This window comes from Entelurus aequoreus, linkage group LG09, assembly GCF_033978785.1.
Source record: "Entelurus aequoreus isolate RoL-2023_Sb linkage group LG09, RoL_Eaeq_v1.1, whole genome shotgun sequence".
Classification (NCBI taxonomy): Eukaryota; Metazoa; Chordata; class Actinopteri; order Syngnathiformes; family Syngnathidae; genus Entelurus; species Entelurus aequoreus.
Genome location: NC_084739.1, coordinates 80,454,005 through 80,470,011, shown reverse-complemented (window position 1 = coordinate 80,470,011; position 16,007 = coordinate 80,454,005). Strand labels below are relative to the sequence as shown.

General features: G+C 42.6%; 1 protein-coding gene across 2 annotated transcripts in view; it reads right to left on the bottom strand.

The window, feature by feature from the left end:
- slc8a1b (solute carrier family 8 member 1b) overlaps nucleotides 1–8,742 on the bottom strand; it is a 308,631-nt gene extending 299,889 nt beyond the window's left edge. For both annotated transcript variants that reach the window (XM_062059534.1, XM_062059535.1), the window contains exon 1: nucleotides 8,385–8,742. The gene's annotated coding sequence lies outside the window, so the exon portion shown is untranslated. The remainder of the gene's footprint in view (nucleotides 1–8,384) is intronic.
- Between the last annotated feature and the right edge of the window lie 7,265 nt (nucleotides 8,743–16,007).

Sequence of the window (16,007 nt, the reverse complement as noted above, 5' to 3'; positions counted from 1 at the left end):
ATCCAGAACTAATGTAAAGTATCAAACAACAGAAGAATAAGTGATTATTACATTTTAACAGAAGTGTAGATAGAACATGTTGAAATGGAAAATAAGCAGATATTAACAGTAAATGAACAAGTGGATTAATAATTAATTTTCTACCACTTGTCCTTAATAATGTTGACAAAATAACAGAATGGAAAATGACACAATATGTTACTGCATATGTCAGCAGTCAAATTAGGAGTTTGCTAATAAAAGAAAAGTTGTCTCGTATGTTCACTATTTAATTTAAAGACAAAATTGCAATAAGAAACATATGTTTAATGTAGCGTAAGATTTTTTGTTCAAATAAAGCCAATAATGCCATTTTTTGTGGTCCCCTTTATGTAGGAAAGTATCGGAAAGTATCGAAATACATTTTGGTACCGGTACCAAAATATTGGTATCGGGACAACCCTAACGGGCAGTTAGTAAGTCCCTGTATTTCCACGAAGTGAACACCCAAAACCAATACATGCTATTCAGCGGACCGAGTCACAAGATCCTGTGCATTAATGCAAACTAGGGATGTCCGATAATATCGGACTGCCGATATTATCGGCCGATAAATGCTTTAAAATGTAATATCGGAAATTATCGGTATCGGTTTCAGAATTATCGGTTTCAAAAACTAAAATGTATGACTTTTTAAAACGCCGCTGTGTACACGGACGTAGGGAGAAGTACGGAGCGCCAATAAACCTTAAAGGCACTGCCTTCGCGTGCCGGCCCAGTCACAAAATATCTACGGCTTTTCACACACACAAGTGAATGCAATGCACACTTGGTCAACAGCCACACAGGTCACACCGAGGGTGACCGTATAAACAACTTTAACACTGTTACAAATATGCGCCACACTGTGAACCCACACCAAACAAGAATGACAAACACATTTAGGGAAAACATCCTCACCGTAACACAACATAAACACAACAGAACAAATACCCACAACACCTTGCAGCACTAACTCTTCCGGGACGCTACAATATACACCCCCGCTACCCTCTATCCCCCCCCACCTCAACCTCCTCATGCTCTGGGAGAGCATGTCCCAAATTCCAAGCTGCATGTCCCAAATTCCAAGCTGCTGTTTTGAGGCATGTTAAAAAAAAATAATGCACTTTGTGACTTCAATAATAAATATGGCAGTGCCATGTTGGCATATTTTCCATAACTTGAGTGGATTTATTTTGGAAAACCTTGTTACATTGTTTAATGCATCCAGCGGGGCATCACAACAAAATTAGGCATAATAATGTGTTAATTCCACGACTGTATATATCGGTATCGGTTGATATCGGAATCGGTAATTAAGAGTTGGACAATATCGGAATATCGGCAAAAAAGCCATTATCGGACATCTCTAATGCAAACGCTGTCACACTGAACGCTTTTGTGTCAGTTTCCTTATTGAGGCGGCTTAAAGATGAGCGTTTACCGACGGCAAATCCAATGCGAGTGAGATGTATTTACTGCCCACGGGGAAGGCTCATTCTCGCCATACATTAAGCAGACTATTGCTCCGGCGAGTGCGACAGCCAATTCCTCACATGTAACCATGTTTGGACTCATCCATATTTTATCAGCCGGCAGGCTCGCTGTGTGCCTGCGCTGCATCATCCAGCGTCTGGAAGCAGGCGGCGGCGGCGGCGGGGTGGGGGAGAATACTCGCAGATGATTAAAGGGGGTGCGCCGTAAAGAATGAGTAATTATTTGCACATGTACTGTGTGTACACTATCGTGGTCGTTTGGACAAAAAGCAAAGGAGGGGGTGTGAAACATGAATATTGATGAGGCAGATAGGTTGTGTTGTATGACAATAATAAACAGCAAGGATAGCAACGCTTACGATGACGAGTCTCGTACTGATCTACTAAAGCAGTGGTCGGATCAGAGAGATCATGAGTTTGCTAAGTATAAAAATTTACCAGAAATTTTTGAATGAAAGAAACTGCTGTTCTAAATGTGTCCACTGGATGTCGCAATAGCAATTATTTGTATCTTTGTAGACGATGCTAGATATGTACAAAATAAACAACGTGATGTCAGTACATTAGTCGAGGAAAATGATCAAACTACATAAATAACATACTGTAATGTATTTTGATGGATTGAAATTGAACACCAATGAGTTGACTGATGAACATTATCACATCATTTATTCATAAAATATAAATAACGACAAATAAAGATAGAATCCTATTAACCGCAAAATGTAAGTGTAAAAATAAATAAATAAATGAATATGATTTGTACATTTTCAGAGTGTGCTTGTTCGATTTTTAAACAAAGTTGTCTTTTATTTTTAAGTTATCGTGCCGTGATTTTACTAGTCCGGCCCACTAGGGAGTAGATTTTTCTCCATGTGGCCCCCGATCTAAAATGAGTTGGACACCCCTGTACTAAAGGCTTGCGTGTGTTAAAAGAGGTGCAAACCTGATGTCTCATGCAAAGCTGATCTACTAAACTTACGTCTAATAAGTGAGAAAATAAGGAGCGCCTTCCATTTAGCGCAGGGGTGTCAAACTCGTTTTCATTGGAGGGCTGCCTTAAGAAAACTTCTGACTATAAGCCGCTGCTTTTTCCCGGCGCTTTGAACCCTGCGGCTCATAAAACAGTGCGGATAATTTATGGATTTTTCTTCGCTAGCGGCCATAATATTAAGAAAAACAAGCAAACACACTGAATAGGCGTGTTATTGTTTGAGCTATGGCGCCATATTTTGGAGTCGCTCACTGCACTACTGCGTTGCCCTTTCTGTTTAAACTGAGCTTTCAACCGAAAGTACAAGTGCCGTTCCATCTTAGAGCCGTCCGTAGCGTTGCTACTCGTATGGATTCTTCGTTCATCGCTCCAAGCAACGTTTGTAAGTTTTACAATATAACTAAAATAATTTTTACATAATAAACTGTCCTGTGTGTGATATCTGACTTTCATAGAGCATTAAAAACTGTTCATGACCTTCTAAATATGTTTTTTTAAACACAATTAACAGTCTTCGGAAGATAAAATAACACCCATATCGTCACATTTACACTCATTTCACCCAAATATTACGGATGGGTACCGTTCACATTTGACCCCATATGGTACCAATTCCCGGTTCCGCCGATACGGTACCAATTCTCAGTCCCTGACAATCAATACCGGTACCAATTTTTAGGTACTTCTCTGTGTATTGATCAACATTAATTGTTCTTGATGATAAATCTCATCTTTTATTGCAATATATATATATGTAAGTCCAAGACGTTAGATAGCAGTAGTATATAGTTTATGGTGCGTTGGCTAGTCAGTTCATTCTTTGCGCTCTAGTCTTTTGTTGCGCCCTAGAAGTGTTAATACTATAAGTATTGTACTTATTACGCACCAGCTCTTTGATTGTAACGTACATAATAGTTGTAGTTTTCATTAACAAATTTGGAGGTGTTTATGGTGCGTTGGCTAGACAGTTCAGTCTTTGAGCTCTAGTATTTTGTTGCGCCCTAGAAGTGTTAATACTGTAAGTATTGTACTCTTTACGCACCAGCTGTTTGATTGTAACGTGCATCTTAGTTGTACTTTTCATTAACAAATTTGGAGGTGTTGAAATCGCAATTCAAAGTCGCTAATGCTAATCAGTAGCATGTTAATAGCAAAACCAATGTGTATTGGTATCAAGCTGGTGCATTTTTTTTTTTTAAGTCAATTTGTTTTTGGCATTGAAAATTGCAACATTACCGAGAGGTAAACATGGCACCGTTATAATTTACGTGAAGGACCGGTGGGGAAAAATGTTGTGGATTCGGTACTCATCTCTAAATGCTGTGGTTGTCACCCGGCCACTACAACATGGACACTACGTGGAAATACTTAATCACATCCTGAGTAATTCCTAAGTAGAAACTTGTCTTCCATGGGATGAAACCACGGCTGTAAGTTGTTCTGTCCAAAGTAGCCAAACTTGAGAGTCGCAGCTACGACCGTCTTGTTAGCCTTTGACTCCTCAAAAGCCCACCAATGTGGATATGTGCTATTGATGAGGCAGGAGTTGAAGATGGAGTGCATCAAAAGCTTTTTTCACCACAAGTTGGTCAACTTGATTCTTGTGGTGAAGAGACAGTACAGTACAGATAGAGTGGCGCTAAGATTAGCCGCCAAGTTGTTGTTAGCATTGTTAACCCTCACCTGGTATGGGACGCCACGCTTGGTGAATATCTTTATTAGAGATGTCCGATAATGGCTTTTTTGACGATATATTGTCCAACTCTTAATTACCGATTCCAATATCAACCGATATCGATATATACAGTCGTGGAATTAACACATTATTATGCCTAATTTTGTTGTGATGCGCCGCTGGATGCATTAAACAATGTAACAAGGTTTTCCAAAATAAATCAACTCAAGTTATGGAAAAAAATGCCAACATGGCACTGCCATATTTATTATTGAAGTCACAAAGTGCATTATTTTTTTTAACATGCCTCAAAACAGCAGCTTGAAATTTGGGACATGCTCTCCCTGAGAGAGCATGAGGAGGTTGAAGTGGGTGGGGTTGGTGGGTGGGGGAGGTAGCGGGGGGTGTATATTGTAGCGTCCCGGAAGAGTTAGCGCTGCAAGGGGTTCTGGGTATTTGTTCTGTTGTGTTTATGTTGTGTTATGGTGCGGATGTTCTCCCGAAATGTGTTTGTCATTCTTGTTTGGTGTGGGTTCACAGTGTGGCACATATTTGTAACAGTGTTAAAGTTGTTTATACGGCAACCCTCAGTGTGACCTGTATGGCTGTTGACCAAGTATGCGTTGCATTCACTTGTGTTTGTGAAAAGCCGTAAATATTATGTGATTGGGCGGGCACGCAAAGGCAGTGCCTTTAAGGTTTATTGGCGCTCTGTACTTCTCCCTACGTCCGTGTACCACTCCGTACAGCGGCGTTTTAAAAAGTCATAAATATTACTTTTTGAAACCGATACCGATAATTTCCGATATTACCTTTTTAAGCATTTATCGGCCGATAATATCGTCAGTCCGATATTATTGGACATCTCTAATCTTTATCGATCGTCACAATATAACAGAAACTAACACAAATACAACACTGTAATATTTAAATTAACACTTGAATTTGGCTACTAACATGTAAAATATACTCAAAATGTGACTTTACTTAAATCCGCACTATTTGAAGCAAATTGTAATTTCGATTTCAAAACACAGCACTCAAGCTGATTTTTTTACCGAAACGAACGCGACGATCTGTGATGTTCCGCTTGGTTGATAGCGATGAAGAATGGTAAATCCGGCCAACGGGTGCACTGATTTCACAAACATGGACTCCTCCTGGGGGATTGCCGTGGGTCGACGGTCACTTACAAGCCAATTGTCCACTGAGCTTCAAGTACATCAGCATCCCACCACCTTTTTGAACATCGCGCACTTGAGAATCACCCGAGAAGAAAGCTCGCTTGCTCTTTATCTGCAGTAAGAATCTGCACTTTATTGCCCTTTCGGCTAACCATTAACAGTTCACTATATTTATTGTAAACACCCAGCTCATCTTACAGCACATTTTCTGGTTGCATTTGCCAGAAAAGATAATAATACGATGACACAGCTGCTCAAACAAGCGTTCTGGCTTTGCTTAAAGAGTAACTGCACTTTTTGGGGGAATTGTGCCTATTATTCAAAATATATTTTTTTAGGATTTTAAAGATTGTGGCAGTAATGACAATATCAAACAAACAAAAGAAGTCTTAAGCGCAAAAATTATGACTAATGTGGGGAAGCTGTATTTTCATATGCACATTAACTTTATTGACTATTATATATCATTAATTTAGTTTATTTATTGCAGCATTAAATAATGTAATCAGTTATTTATGAGTCCCTCGTATACAGTATATTTGATTAGTACTTAGTTTTCTAATCAGCCTGACCTAAGCCTAAAGTTTGTGTGTTAACTAAATAATAATCTTTGGGATTAACACATGCTTTCATATCATTTGACAAGGTTGTAAACTGTAAATAGGTTAAATATGATTTGTGAACACAATTGAAATCAAAAGTAAGAAAACTAAATGGGTGTTAAGATTTTAGTAGTTTAGTTGCTATGTAGTGGAAGAGTTGGGCGCCGAGGTAGAAAAGATTAAGAACCCCTGATTTACTGCCGTTAGCAGCATTGATAGCCACCTACGAGACGACTAATACAAATTACAAATTACTCGAGGATGGTTTGTCGTGATCCCAATATGCAAAGCACAGCAGGAGACAGCGTGCAGGTAAAAAGGTATGTAACGCTTAAACCAAATCTGAACAAAAGGCAAGTCCCGCTAGGAAAAGGCACTGAAGCATAGGGATGGCTATGCAAAACAAAAGTAAAACTGAACTGGCTACAAAGTACACAAAAACAGAATGCTGGATGACAGCAAAAACTTACAGCGTGTGGAGCAGAGACGGCGTCCACAAAGTACGTCCGTACACGACATGACAATCAACAATGTCCACACAAAGAAGGATAGCGTACAAAGCAGGTGCGGGCAATAGCACTCAAAGGAAAGCGTGAAGCTGCTACAGGAGAACACCAACAAAACAGGAAGGGTCACCAAAATAACAGCGCAAGACAGGAACTAAAGCACTACACACATGAAACAGCAAACTCAAAACAAGGCACGACAACCAGGTGGAGTTTCATTTTTGAACCTTTTCTGCTGGTGGTGTGCCTTCGTATTTTTTTTAATTAAAAAAATGTGCCTTGGCTAAAATAAAAGGTTGAAAATCACTGGGTTAGGGAACGTAAACTGAGTATTGTTGACGGTCTTTGGATGCATTTTAAAAGTGATTTCGAGGTAGAATCGATTGCTCTCATTAGCTGCATTGCGAGCCGCTGAGAACGACACCATTTTTACATGTTAAGACTGCAAAATCTTATGTCTTCTTGTTTCTCATAATGATCGTGACGTCATGATCATGGCACGATTTATGTTTAGTAGTTTCCTATGTTTTAGTCTGTTTCCTGGGTGCACCCTGTTACTGTTGGTTTCCATGGGCACTGATTCTCCTCACCTGTCTTTGGTTAGCAATTAGTGTTCCCACCAGGTGTTTTGGTCGATCACTCCCCTTTATAGTTTTCTGTCACCCGGCACGAGTTGCTGGGTCAATGCTCGCTATACGCGACATTTACGTTCTCCTGGTTTTTCGCCTCGCTCTAGGGTCTTTTCTGCATACTCCTCGCTGTACACCCTTGGTGACATATTGGGCTTTTTTGGGCTTGTTAGCATCCTCAGTTTTTGATAATTAAAAGCTTGTTCAAATCCCAGCCGAGTCATACCAAAGACTATAAAAATGGGACCCATTACCTCCCTGCTTGGCACTCAGCATCAAGGGTTGGAATTGGGGGTTAAATCACCAAAATGATTCCCGGGCGCGGCGCCGCTGCTGCCCACTGCTCCCCAAGGGGATGGGTCAAATGCAGAGGACAAATTTCACCACACCTAGTGTGTGTGTGACAATCATTGGTACTTTAACTTTAACTTTAATCCTTCCAGCTTGTTTTCTGCATTGGAGGGAACACCGACCAGCGCAGCCATGCGCCTCAGACGTAACGTGAACGAATGGCAAAATTTAAAAAAAATAAGTGCAGCTCCCCTTTAAGAAGCTATCAAACCCTGATAGAAATATGTTCTTTGAGAGGATACGGGCATTGACCTCTGGCATCATTTACCTAATCTGGAGGATGATATTGTAACCTTCCCGCCCCAGGATCAATTTGCAATATCTATATTTACAAAGGGCCACTAAATCCTCTCACAAGCTGCATTATTAAACACGACTGATGATAACCTTATGGAGATGTGACACGCTTTCTTCTGTGAAATCCTATTCCACATCCTCTGCAACGCCAAGAAGAGGAATGGCATGGAAAGGCATCATAAAACACCTTTTTTTTTTCTTCCATCCCTGCAAAGAATCATCAGCATCCCGCATGCATGCAATGGATGGATGGGGGTTTGGGGGACCCCCTCTGCTTCCCTGACCAAACCAAGCAAAAGTGGTTCAGTGGATCAGTGGTCCAGCTCACAGTGTCTGAGCACCATCTGCGCATGTTTGACACCCAACTTGCACGCCGAAAGTCTATAAAAGGCGAGAGGACGTGCTCTGCATGCCTAATTGTTGTCCCTGCAGGATGAGGAGGAGAGTGGATGAGGGAGGAAGAAAGAGCACCACCGGGGGACCCCCACCGGCGGCCCGAGCCGGGCGACGAGAGGCGCAGCGCGGATGAGCCGCATCCACCGTCAGGGGGGTGTGGACCAAACATAACGCCTTTATTCTTAACGACAAGAAACTTCAACTATACGTGTTGCGAATGAGCAACTTCCTACCTTTCTTTACGCGCCGTGAGCGGTGAGTGCAGCCCGGGGGAGGAGCCGCGTCTGCCGGCCGAGGAGGAGTGGAGGTGATCCGAGTGAGGCGCTTCTTATACGGCGGCGAGGCTCAAAACAGACGAGGGGGGCAGAACCGGTCCGGATTCCCATGAACGGACACTTTTTTTGTTTTGTTTCCTTCCGTCTATCTTTGTTTGTTTACCTCTCGGTGGTGGTGGCGATGTTGTCTCGGCGGCTGCCGGCGGCTTGTTTCCACGGAGCGCCTCCGGAGCGACCTGAATGACCGCGGCGGCGCCTCATCAGCAAGCCCGCATGTGTTGTTGGGACCAGGAGCTCTTCCTCATTCTTTCTCTCACACTTCACCCCCACCCCCTCTCTCTCTCTCTCTCTCTCTCTCTCTCTCTCTCTCTCTCTCTCTCTCTCTCTCTCTCTCTCTCTCTCTCTCTCTCATACACTTCACCCCCCCGCCCCCCTCTCCTCTCTCTCTCTCTCTCTCTCTCTCTCTCAATTCAATTTAAAGGCCTACTGAAAGCCACTACTAGCGACCACGCAGTCTGATAGTTTATATATCAATGATGAAATCTTAACATTGCAACACATGCCAATACGGCCGGGTTAATTTATAAAGTGCAATTTTAAAATTCCCGCCACACTTCCGGTTAAAAAAACTCCTTTTGATATGATTTATGCGCGTGACGTCACAAAATCCACGGAAGTGGTTGGACCCCATCGGACCTGATACAGAAACCTCTTGTTTTCTTCGACAAAATTCCACAGTATTCTGGACATCTGTGTTGGTGAATCTTTTGCAATTTGTTTAATGAACAATGGAGGCTGCAAAGAAGAACGTTGTAGGTGGGATCGATCGGTGTCTTAGCGGCTAAGTACAATACTTACAGCAACACAACAAGGACTACTTACCCTGATAGCAGACGCCTAGCCCGTGCTCACCTTGATCGCTGGAACGCAGGTGAGCACGGCTGTTGATGGGAAGATGAGGGCTGGCTGGCGTAGGTGGAGCGCTAATGTTTTTATCATAGTTCTGTGAGGTCCGGTTGCTAAGTTGCTAAATTAGCCTTAGCGTCGTTAGCAACAGCATAGTTAAGCCTTACCAGGCTGGGAATTTTTAACCGTGTAGTTACATGTACATGGTTTAATTGTATTGTTGATCTTCTGTCTTTCCTTCCAGTCAGGGGTTTATTTCTTTTGTTTCTATCTTCATTTGAGAACGATGCTATCACGTTAGCTCAGTAGCTAAGTGTGTCACAGATGTATTGTCGTTGAGATAAAAGTCACTTTAAATGTCCATTTTGCGTGCTCGACTCTCATTTTCAAGAGGATATAGTATCCAAGGTGGTTTAAAATACAAATCCGTGATCCACAATAGAAAAAGGAGAGAGTGTGGAATCCAATGAGCCAGCTTGTACCTAAGTTACGGTCAGAGCGAAAAAAGATACGTCCATCACTGCCTCTCTAGTCCTTCACTGTAACGTTCCTCATCTACAAATCTTTCATCCTCGCTCAAATTAATGGAGTAATCGTCGCTTTGTCGCTCCGAATCTCTCTCGCTCCATTGTAAACAATGGGGAATACTAGCTCCTGTGACATCACGCTACTTCCGGTACAGGCAAGGCTTTTTTTATCAGCGAGCAAAAGTTGCGAACTTTATCGTCAATGTTTTCTACTAAATCCTTTCGGCAAAAATATGGCAATATCGCGAAATTATCAACTATGACACATAGAATGGATCTGCTATTACCGTTTAAATAAAAAAAATTCATTTCAGTAGGCCTTTAAAGGGGCTTTATTGACATGGGGAAACATACGTTTACATTGACAAAGCCAGCATTAAAAATAAAAAAAAATCAAACTTAAACACCTATCGAAATTAAAACTATGTACAATTAAAATATAGGTCTATTATAATGAAGAAATCTGTGGACAGGGTTGTGTCACATTGCACTTTAAAGGCCTATTGAAATGCGATTTTTTTTCTTATTTAAACGGTGATAGCAGGTCCATTCTATGTGTCGTACTTGATCATTTCGCGATATTGCCATATTTTTGCTGAAAGGATTTAGTAGAGAACATTGACGATAAAGTTCGCAACTTTTGGTCGCTGTTAAAAAAAAGCCTTGCCTGTACCGGAAGTAGCGTGACGTCACAGGTTGTGGAGCTCCTCACATCTGCACATTGTTTACAATCATGGCCACCAGCAGCGAGAGCGATTCGGACCGAGAAAGCAACGATTACCCCATTAATTTGAGCGAGGATGAAAGATTTGTGGATGAGGAAAGTGAGAGTGAAGGATTAGAGGGCATTAGATAGGGAAGATGCTGTGAGAGGCGGGTGGGACCTGATATTCAGCTGGGAATGACTAAAACAGTAAATAAACACAAGACACATATGTACTCTATTAGCCACAACACAACCAGGCTTATATTTAATATGCCACAAATTAATCCGCATAACAAACACCTCCCCCCTCCCGTCCATATAACCCACCAATACAACTCAAACACCCGCACAACACACTCAATCCCACAGCCCAAAGTACCGTCCACCTCCGTAAAGTTTATACAGCACATAAATTTCCCCAAAGTTACGTACGTGACATGCACATAGCGGCACGCACGAACGGGCAAGCGATCAAATGTTTGGAAGCCAAAGCTGCGTACTCACGGTAGCACGTCTGTTATCCAACTCAAAGTCCTCTTGGTTGTGTTGCTGCAGCCAGCCGCTAATACACTGCTTCCCACCTACAGCTTTCTTCTTTGCTGTCTTCATTGTTCATTAAACAAACAAATTGCAAAATATTCACCAACACAGATGTCCAGAATACTGTGGAATTTTGCGATGAAACAGACGACTTAATAGCTGGCCACAATGGGTTTTTTTTGATTGATTGAGACTTTTATTAGTAGGTTGCACAGTGAAGTACATATTCCGTACAATTGACCACCAAATGGTAACACCCGAATAAGTTTTTCAACTTGTTTAAGTCGGGGTCCACTTAAATTGATTCATGATACAGATATATACTATCATATATACTATCATCATAATACATCCATCCATCCATTTTCTACCGCTTATTCCCTTTAGGGTCGCGGGGGGCGCTGGAGCCTATCTCAGCTACAATCGGGCGGAAGGCGGGGTACACCCTGGACAAGTCGCCACCTCATCGCAGGGCCAACACAGATAGACAGACAACATTCACACTCACATTCACACACTAAGGCCAATTTTTAGTGTTGCCAATCAACCTATCCCCAGGTGCATGTCTTTGGAGGTGGGAGGAAGCCGGAGTACCCGGAGGGAACCCACGCAGTCACGGGGAGAACATGCAAACTCCACACAGAAAGATCCCGAGGCCGGGATTGAACTCACGACTACTCAGGACCTTCGTATTGTGAGGCAGACGCACTAACCCCTCTGCCACCGTGCTGCCCAACATATAACATAAAGTAGCAAAAAACACATCAATAATGAATAAAGCTAAATATTTTCTAGACCAAAAATCACTTCATATTCTTTACTGCTCACTAGTGTTACCATATCTGAGTAATATAGTAATCATAATACAGTCATCACATAATGTGATGTAATTTTTTTTTAAGGATTTAGTCAGGTTGGTTGACTTATTTCTTAATTTATTGCATTGCTTTTTGAGAGTTGAAAGGAGTAATTTGAGGTTGATATTATTGGGTTGTTTATCTACTTCTGTTTTACATTTTTGGTATTCAGAGTATTTCCTGTCTCTGTCTTTTATGGTAGCTAATAGGTCCGGATTCATCCATGGTTCCGAGCGGGCTTTGATCCTGACTGTTTTCACGGGAGCCATGTCATTTAGTATCCTTAGGAACGCCGTTTTGAAGCGATCCCAAGCAACATCGACCAGGTTGCTCGCGAGCACAGGGGACCAGTCCCACTCATCTAATTTTAAGTTGAAATTGTCATTGGAGTATTTTTTGAGGGATCTGGATTGGGCTGTTATGTGGCCATTGGCTTTAGGTTTAGCTATTTTACGGGTGCAGAAGGTTATATAGTGGTCGCTAAGACCACAGGTCATGACCCCACTATTTTTTATTTTAGGCCGGTCTGAAGTGAGAATGAGATCTATGGTTGATTGGGTGGAATCACACACCCTTGTGGGTAGCGCTATTAGCTGGGAAAGACCGTGCAGATTACAAAACTTGCTGAAGGATCTGAAGACAGGCGCATCTTTGCGTTGAATATCTGTGTTCAGATCCCCAGTTATAATTTTCTCCATGTTGTCTGTCCCTGCCAAGCATTCTTCCAAAGCCCCATAGAAATCACTCTGATTAGGGGGTCTATAAACAGTCCCTATTAGTACCGGCTTAGCGTTTTTAAATTTGATTTCCACCCGCACAGATTCCAGGTCATTGTGGTTAAGATCAGTGCGAGTTATGTATTCAATATCCTGGTGAATATACATAGCTAACTGGACGCCGAGATGAGCGGTCGCACTCTCTTTCGCTCCCGATCGGGAATCCAAACAACTGCTCGGATTCAATCAATCAATCAATGTTTATTTATATAGCCCTAAATCACAAGTGTCTCAAAGGGCTGTACAAGCCACAACGACATCCTCGGTACAGAGCCCACATACGGGCAAGGAAAAACTCACCCCAGTGGGACGTCGGTGAATGACTATGAGAAACCATGGAGAGGACCGCATATGTGGGTAACCCCCCCTAGGGGAGACCGAAAGCAATGGATGTCGAGTGGGTCTGACATAACATTGTGAAAGTCCAGTCCACAGTGGATCCAACACATTAGCGAGAGTCCAGTCCACAGCGGGGCCAGCAGGAAACCATCCCGAGCAGAGACGGGTCAGCAGCGCAGAGATGTCCCCAACCGATGCACAGGCTAGTGGTCCACCCGGGGTCCCGACTCTGGACAGCCAGCACTTCATCCATGGCCACCGGACCTATGCAACTCCCCCTCGCAAGGGACAGGGGAGAAGAGGAGAGAAGAAAAGAAACGGCAGATCAACTGGTCTAAAAAAGGGGGGTCTATTTAAAGGCTAGATTATACAAATGAGTTTTAAGATGGGACTTAAATGCTTCTACTGAGGTAGCATCTCTAACTGTTACCGGGAGGGCATTCCAGAGTACTGGAGCCCGAATAGAAAACGCTCTATAGCCCGCAGACTTTTTTTTGGCTCTGGGAATCACTAATAAGCCGAAGTTCTTTGAACGCAGGATTATCCCACACTTCCTCCTTTTTCTACTGTGGATCACGGATTTATATTTTAAACCTCCTCGGATACTCTACCCTCTTGAAAATGAGAGTCAAGAACGCGAAATGGACATACACAGTGACTTTTATCTCCACGACAATACATCAGCGAAGCACCTTGGCTTTGGAGCTAACGTGTTAGCATCATGCTTGTCTGCACATCGAGGCAGAAGAAACATGCCCCTGACTGGAAGGATAGACAGAAAGTCAATAATACTACTATTACTTCTACTATCAGGAGACACTGAACTCAACCCTGGACCTGCAACAACACGGTTAATGTTGTCCCGACTGGCGAAGACTAGCAATGCTACTGCTAGCGTCGCCATCGAAGCTAACTCGGCTACCGGCTCATCTCAGCTCAAGCTCACCTGTGCTCCAGTGATCGGCGGCTCGGCGGAGGACTTCGCCCCGTTCATCGACACGGTCGGAGGCTCGGCGGCGGCGGTGGAGGACGACCCGGTCATCGGAGAAGGCAGCGACTCAGCGGCGGTGAACGACGCGGCGGCTGCGGTGGACGGCGACCCAGACATCGGTGATTGCGGGGAACTGCACGAGATGGCGGGGGTCCACGCGGCCTCTCCCCGGTCCCAGACGGTCGAGGACGCGGCATACACAGGATTTAGAGGCGCCTTTACACAAACATTTTCGTTATTCTCTTTCTCTTTGTCTTCAAAAAAGCCCGCCAAAAGGAAACCCAACCCCACCCCCAGCAACCCTACCTGGCCTCCCCCTCTCCAACTCCGCCCCTCCCCCTCCCTCTCCTTCCCCCTTCACCTGGAGGACGATCAATATGCCTCTCTCTCTCTCTCCTCTCTCTCCTTGCTCTTCAACTTCAACAGCAATAATAACCAACAATTTTTCTGGTCAGTACCACAACACAGCGGACTCTGATGCTCTTTTTGGTTCCAGTGGACTACACATCATCCACCTTAATGTGAACAGCCTCTCTGGAGCCAAACTTGACCAAATCAGAGAAATGTTCCTCAACACGAAGGTAAAAATCTTGTGTTTCTCTGAAACCAAATTTGATCAAAGTATTTCTGACTCAGAGATAGAAATACAAAACTTTTCGGTTATCAGAAAGGATAGGAATAAACATGTCCGCACAAGCCGTGACGTCACGCGCAAACGTCATCATACCGAGACGTTTTCTGCAAAATATTGCGCGGGAAATTTAAAATTACACTTTACTAATCTAACCCGGCCGTATTGGCATGTGTTGCAATGTTAAGATTTCATCATTGATATATAAACTATCAGACTGCGTGGTCGGTAGTAGTGGCTTTCAGTAGGCCTTTAAACACCTATCGAAATTAAAACTATGTACAATTGAAATATAGGTCTATTATAATGAAGAAATCTGTGGACAGAGTCGTTTTTTTCATGTGGTGACGTCCAAAAAAAGTCATGATACGGGAAGGGAGGGGGCGCACCGTGCGGGGGGAGGGGGGGCGTAATGTTGTAACAAATAATATTTCTATTAAATAGGCTTTACTTTGCATTTTAATTAACGTGGGATTATTTTTTGTATTTAGAAATAATAGTACCAACTTTCTTTTTTTTTTTTTTTTCTCCAACATTTGTGGCACTGGCGTGGCGCCCCCTGATGGACGGCACCCTTAGCATTTGCCTATACGGCCTATGCCACGGGACGGCCCTGGGTATATACTTGTAAAATTAGTGCAAGTTAGCATGCTAACAATAACATGTAAAATTAGCTAAAAATCTTGCATTCAACAAGTAACAACATATTTTACTCTGAGGTGTAAAAGCTGCTAAAATGAGCTAAAAAGCTAGCATTCCAACATTTAGCACATGTGAAGCAACAACATATTTGACTCTGAGGTGTATACTTGTAAAATTAGCGCAAATTAGCATGCTAACAATAGCATGTCAAATTAGCCAAAAAATCTCGCATTCAACAAGTAACAACATATTTTACTCTGAGGTGTAAAAGCTGCTAAAATGAGCTAAAAAGCTAGCATTCCAACATTGAGCACGTGTGAAGCAACAAAATATTTGACTCTGAGGTGTATACTTGTAAAATTAGTGCAAGTAAGCATGCTAACAATAGCATATCAAATTAGCCAAAAAATCTCGCATTCAACAAGTAACAACATATTTTACTCTGAGGTATAAACTTGCAAAATTTGCTACAAAGCTAACATTCCAACATTGAGCACGTGTGAAGCAACAAAATATTTGACTCTGAGGTGTATACTTGTAAAATTAGCTCAAAAGTTAGCATGCTAATAAGACAGTCAAATGACAAAATATGACTGTTAGGTGTATATCTGCTAAATGAGTTTTAAAAAAGCTGGCATGCTAACATGCCAACATGCTAACATGTCA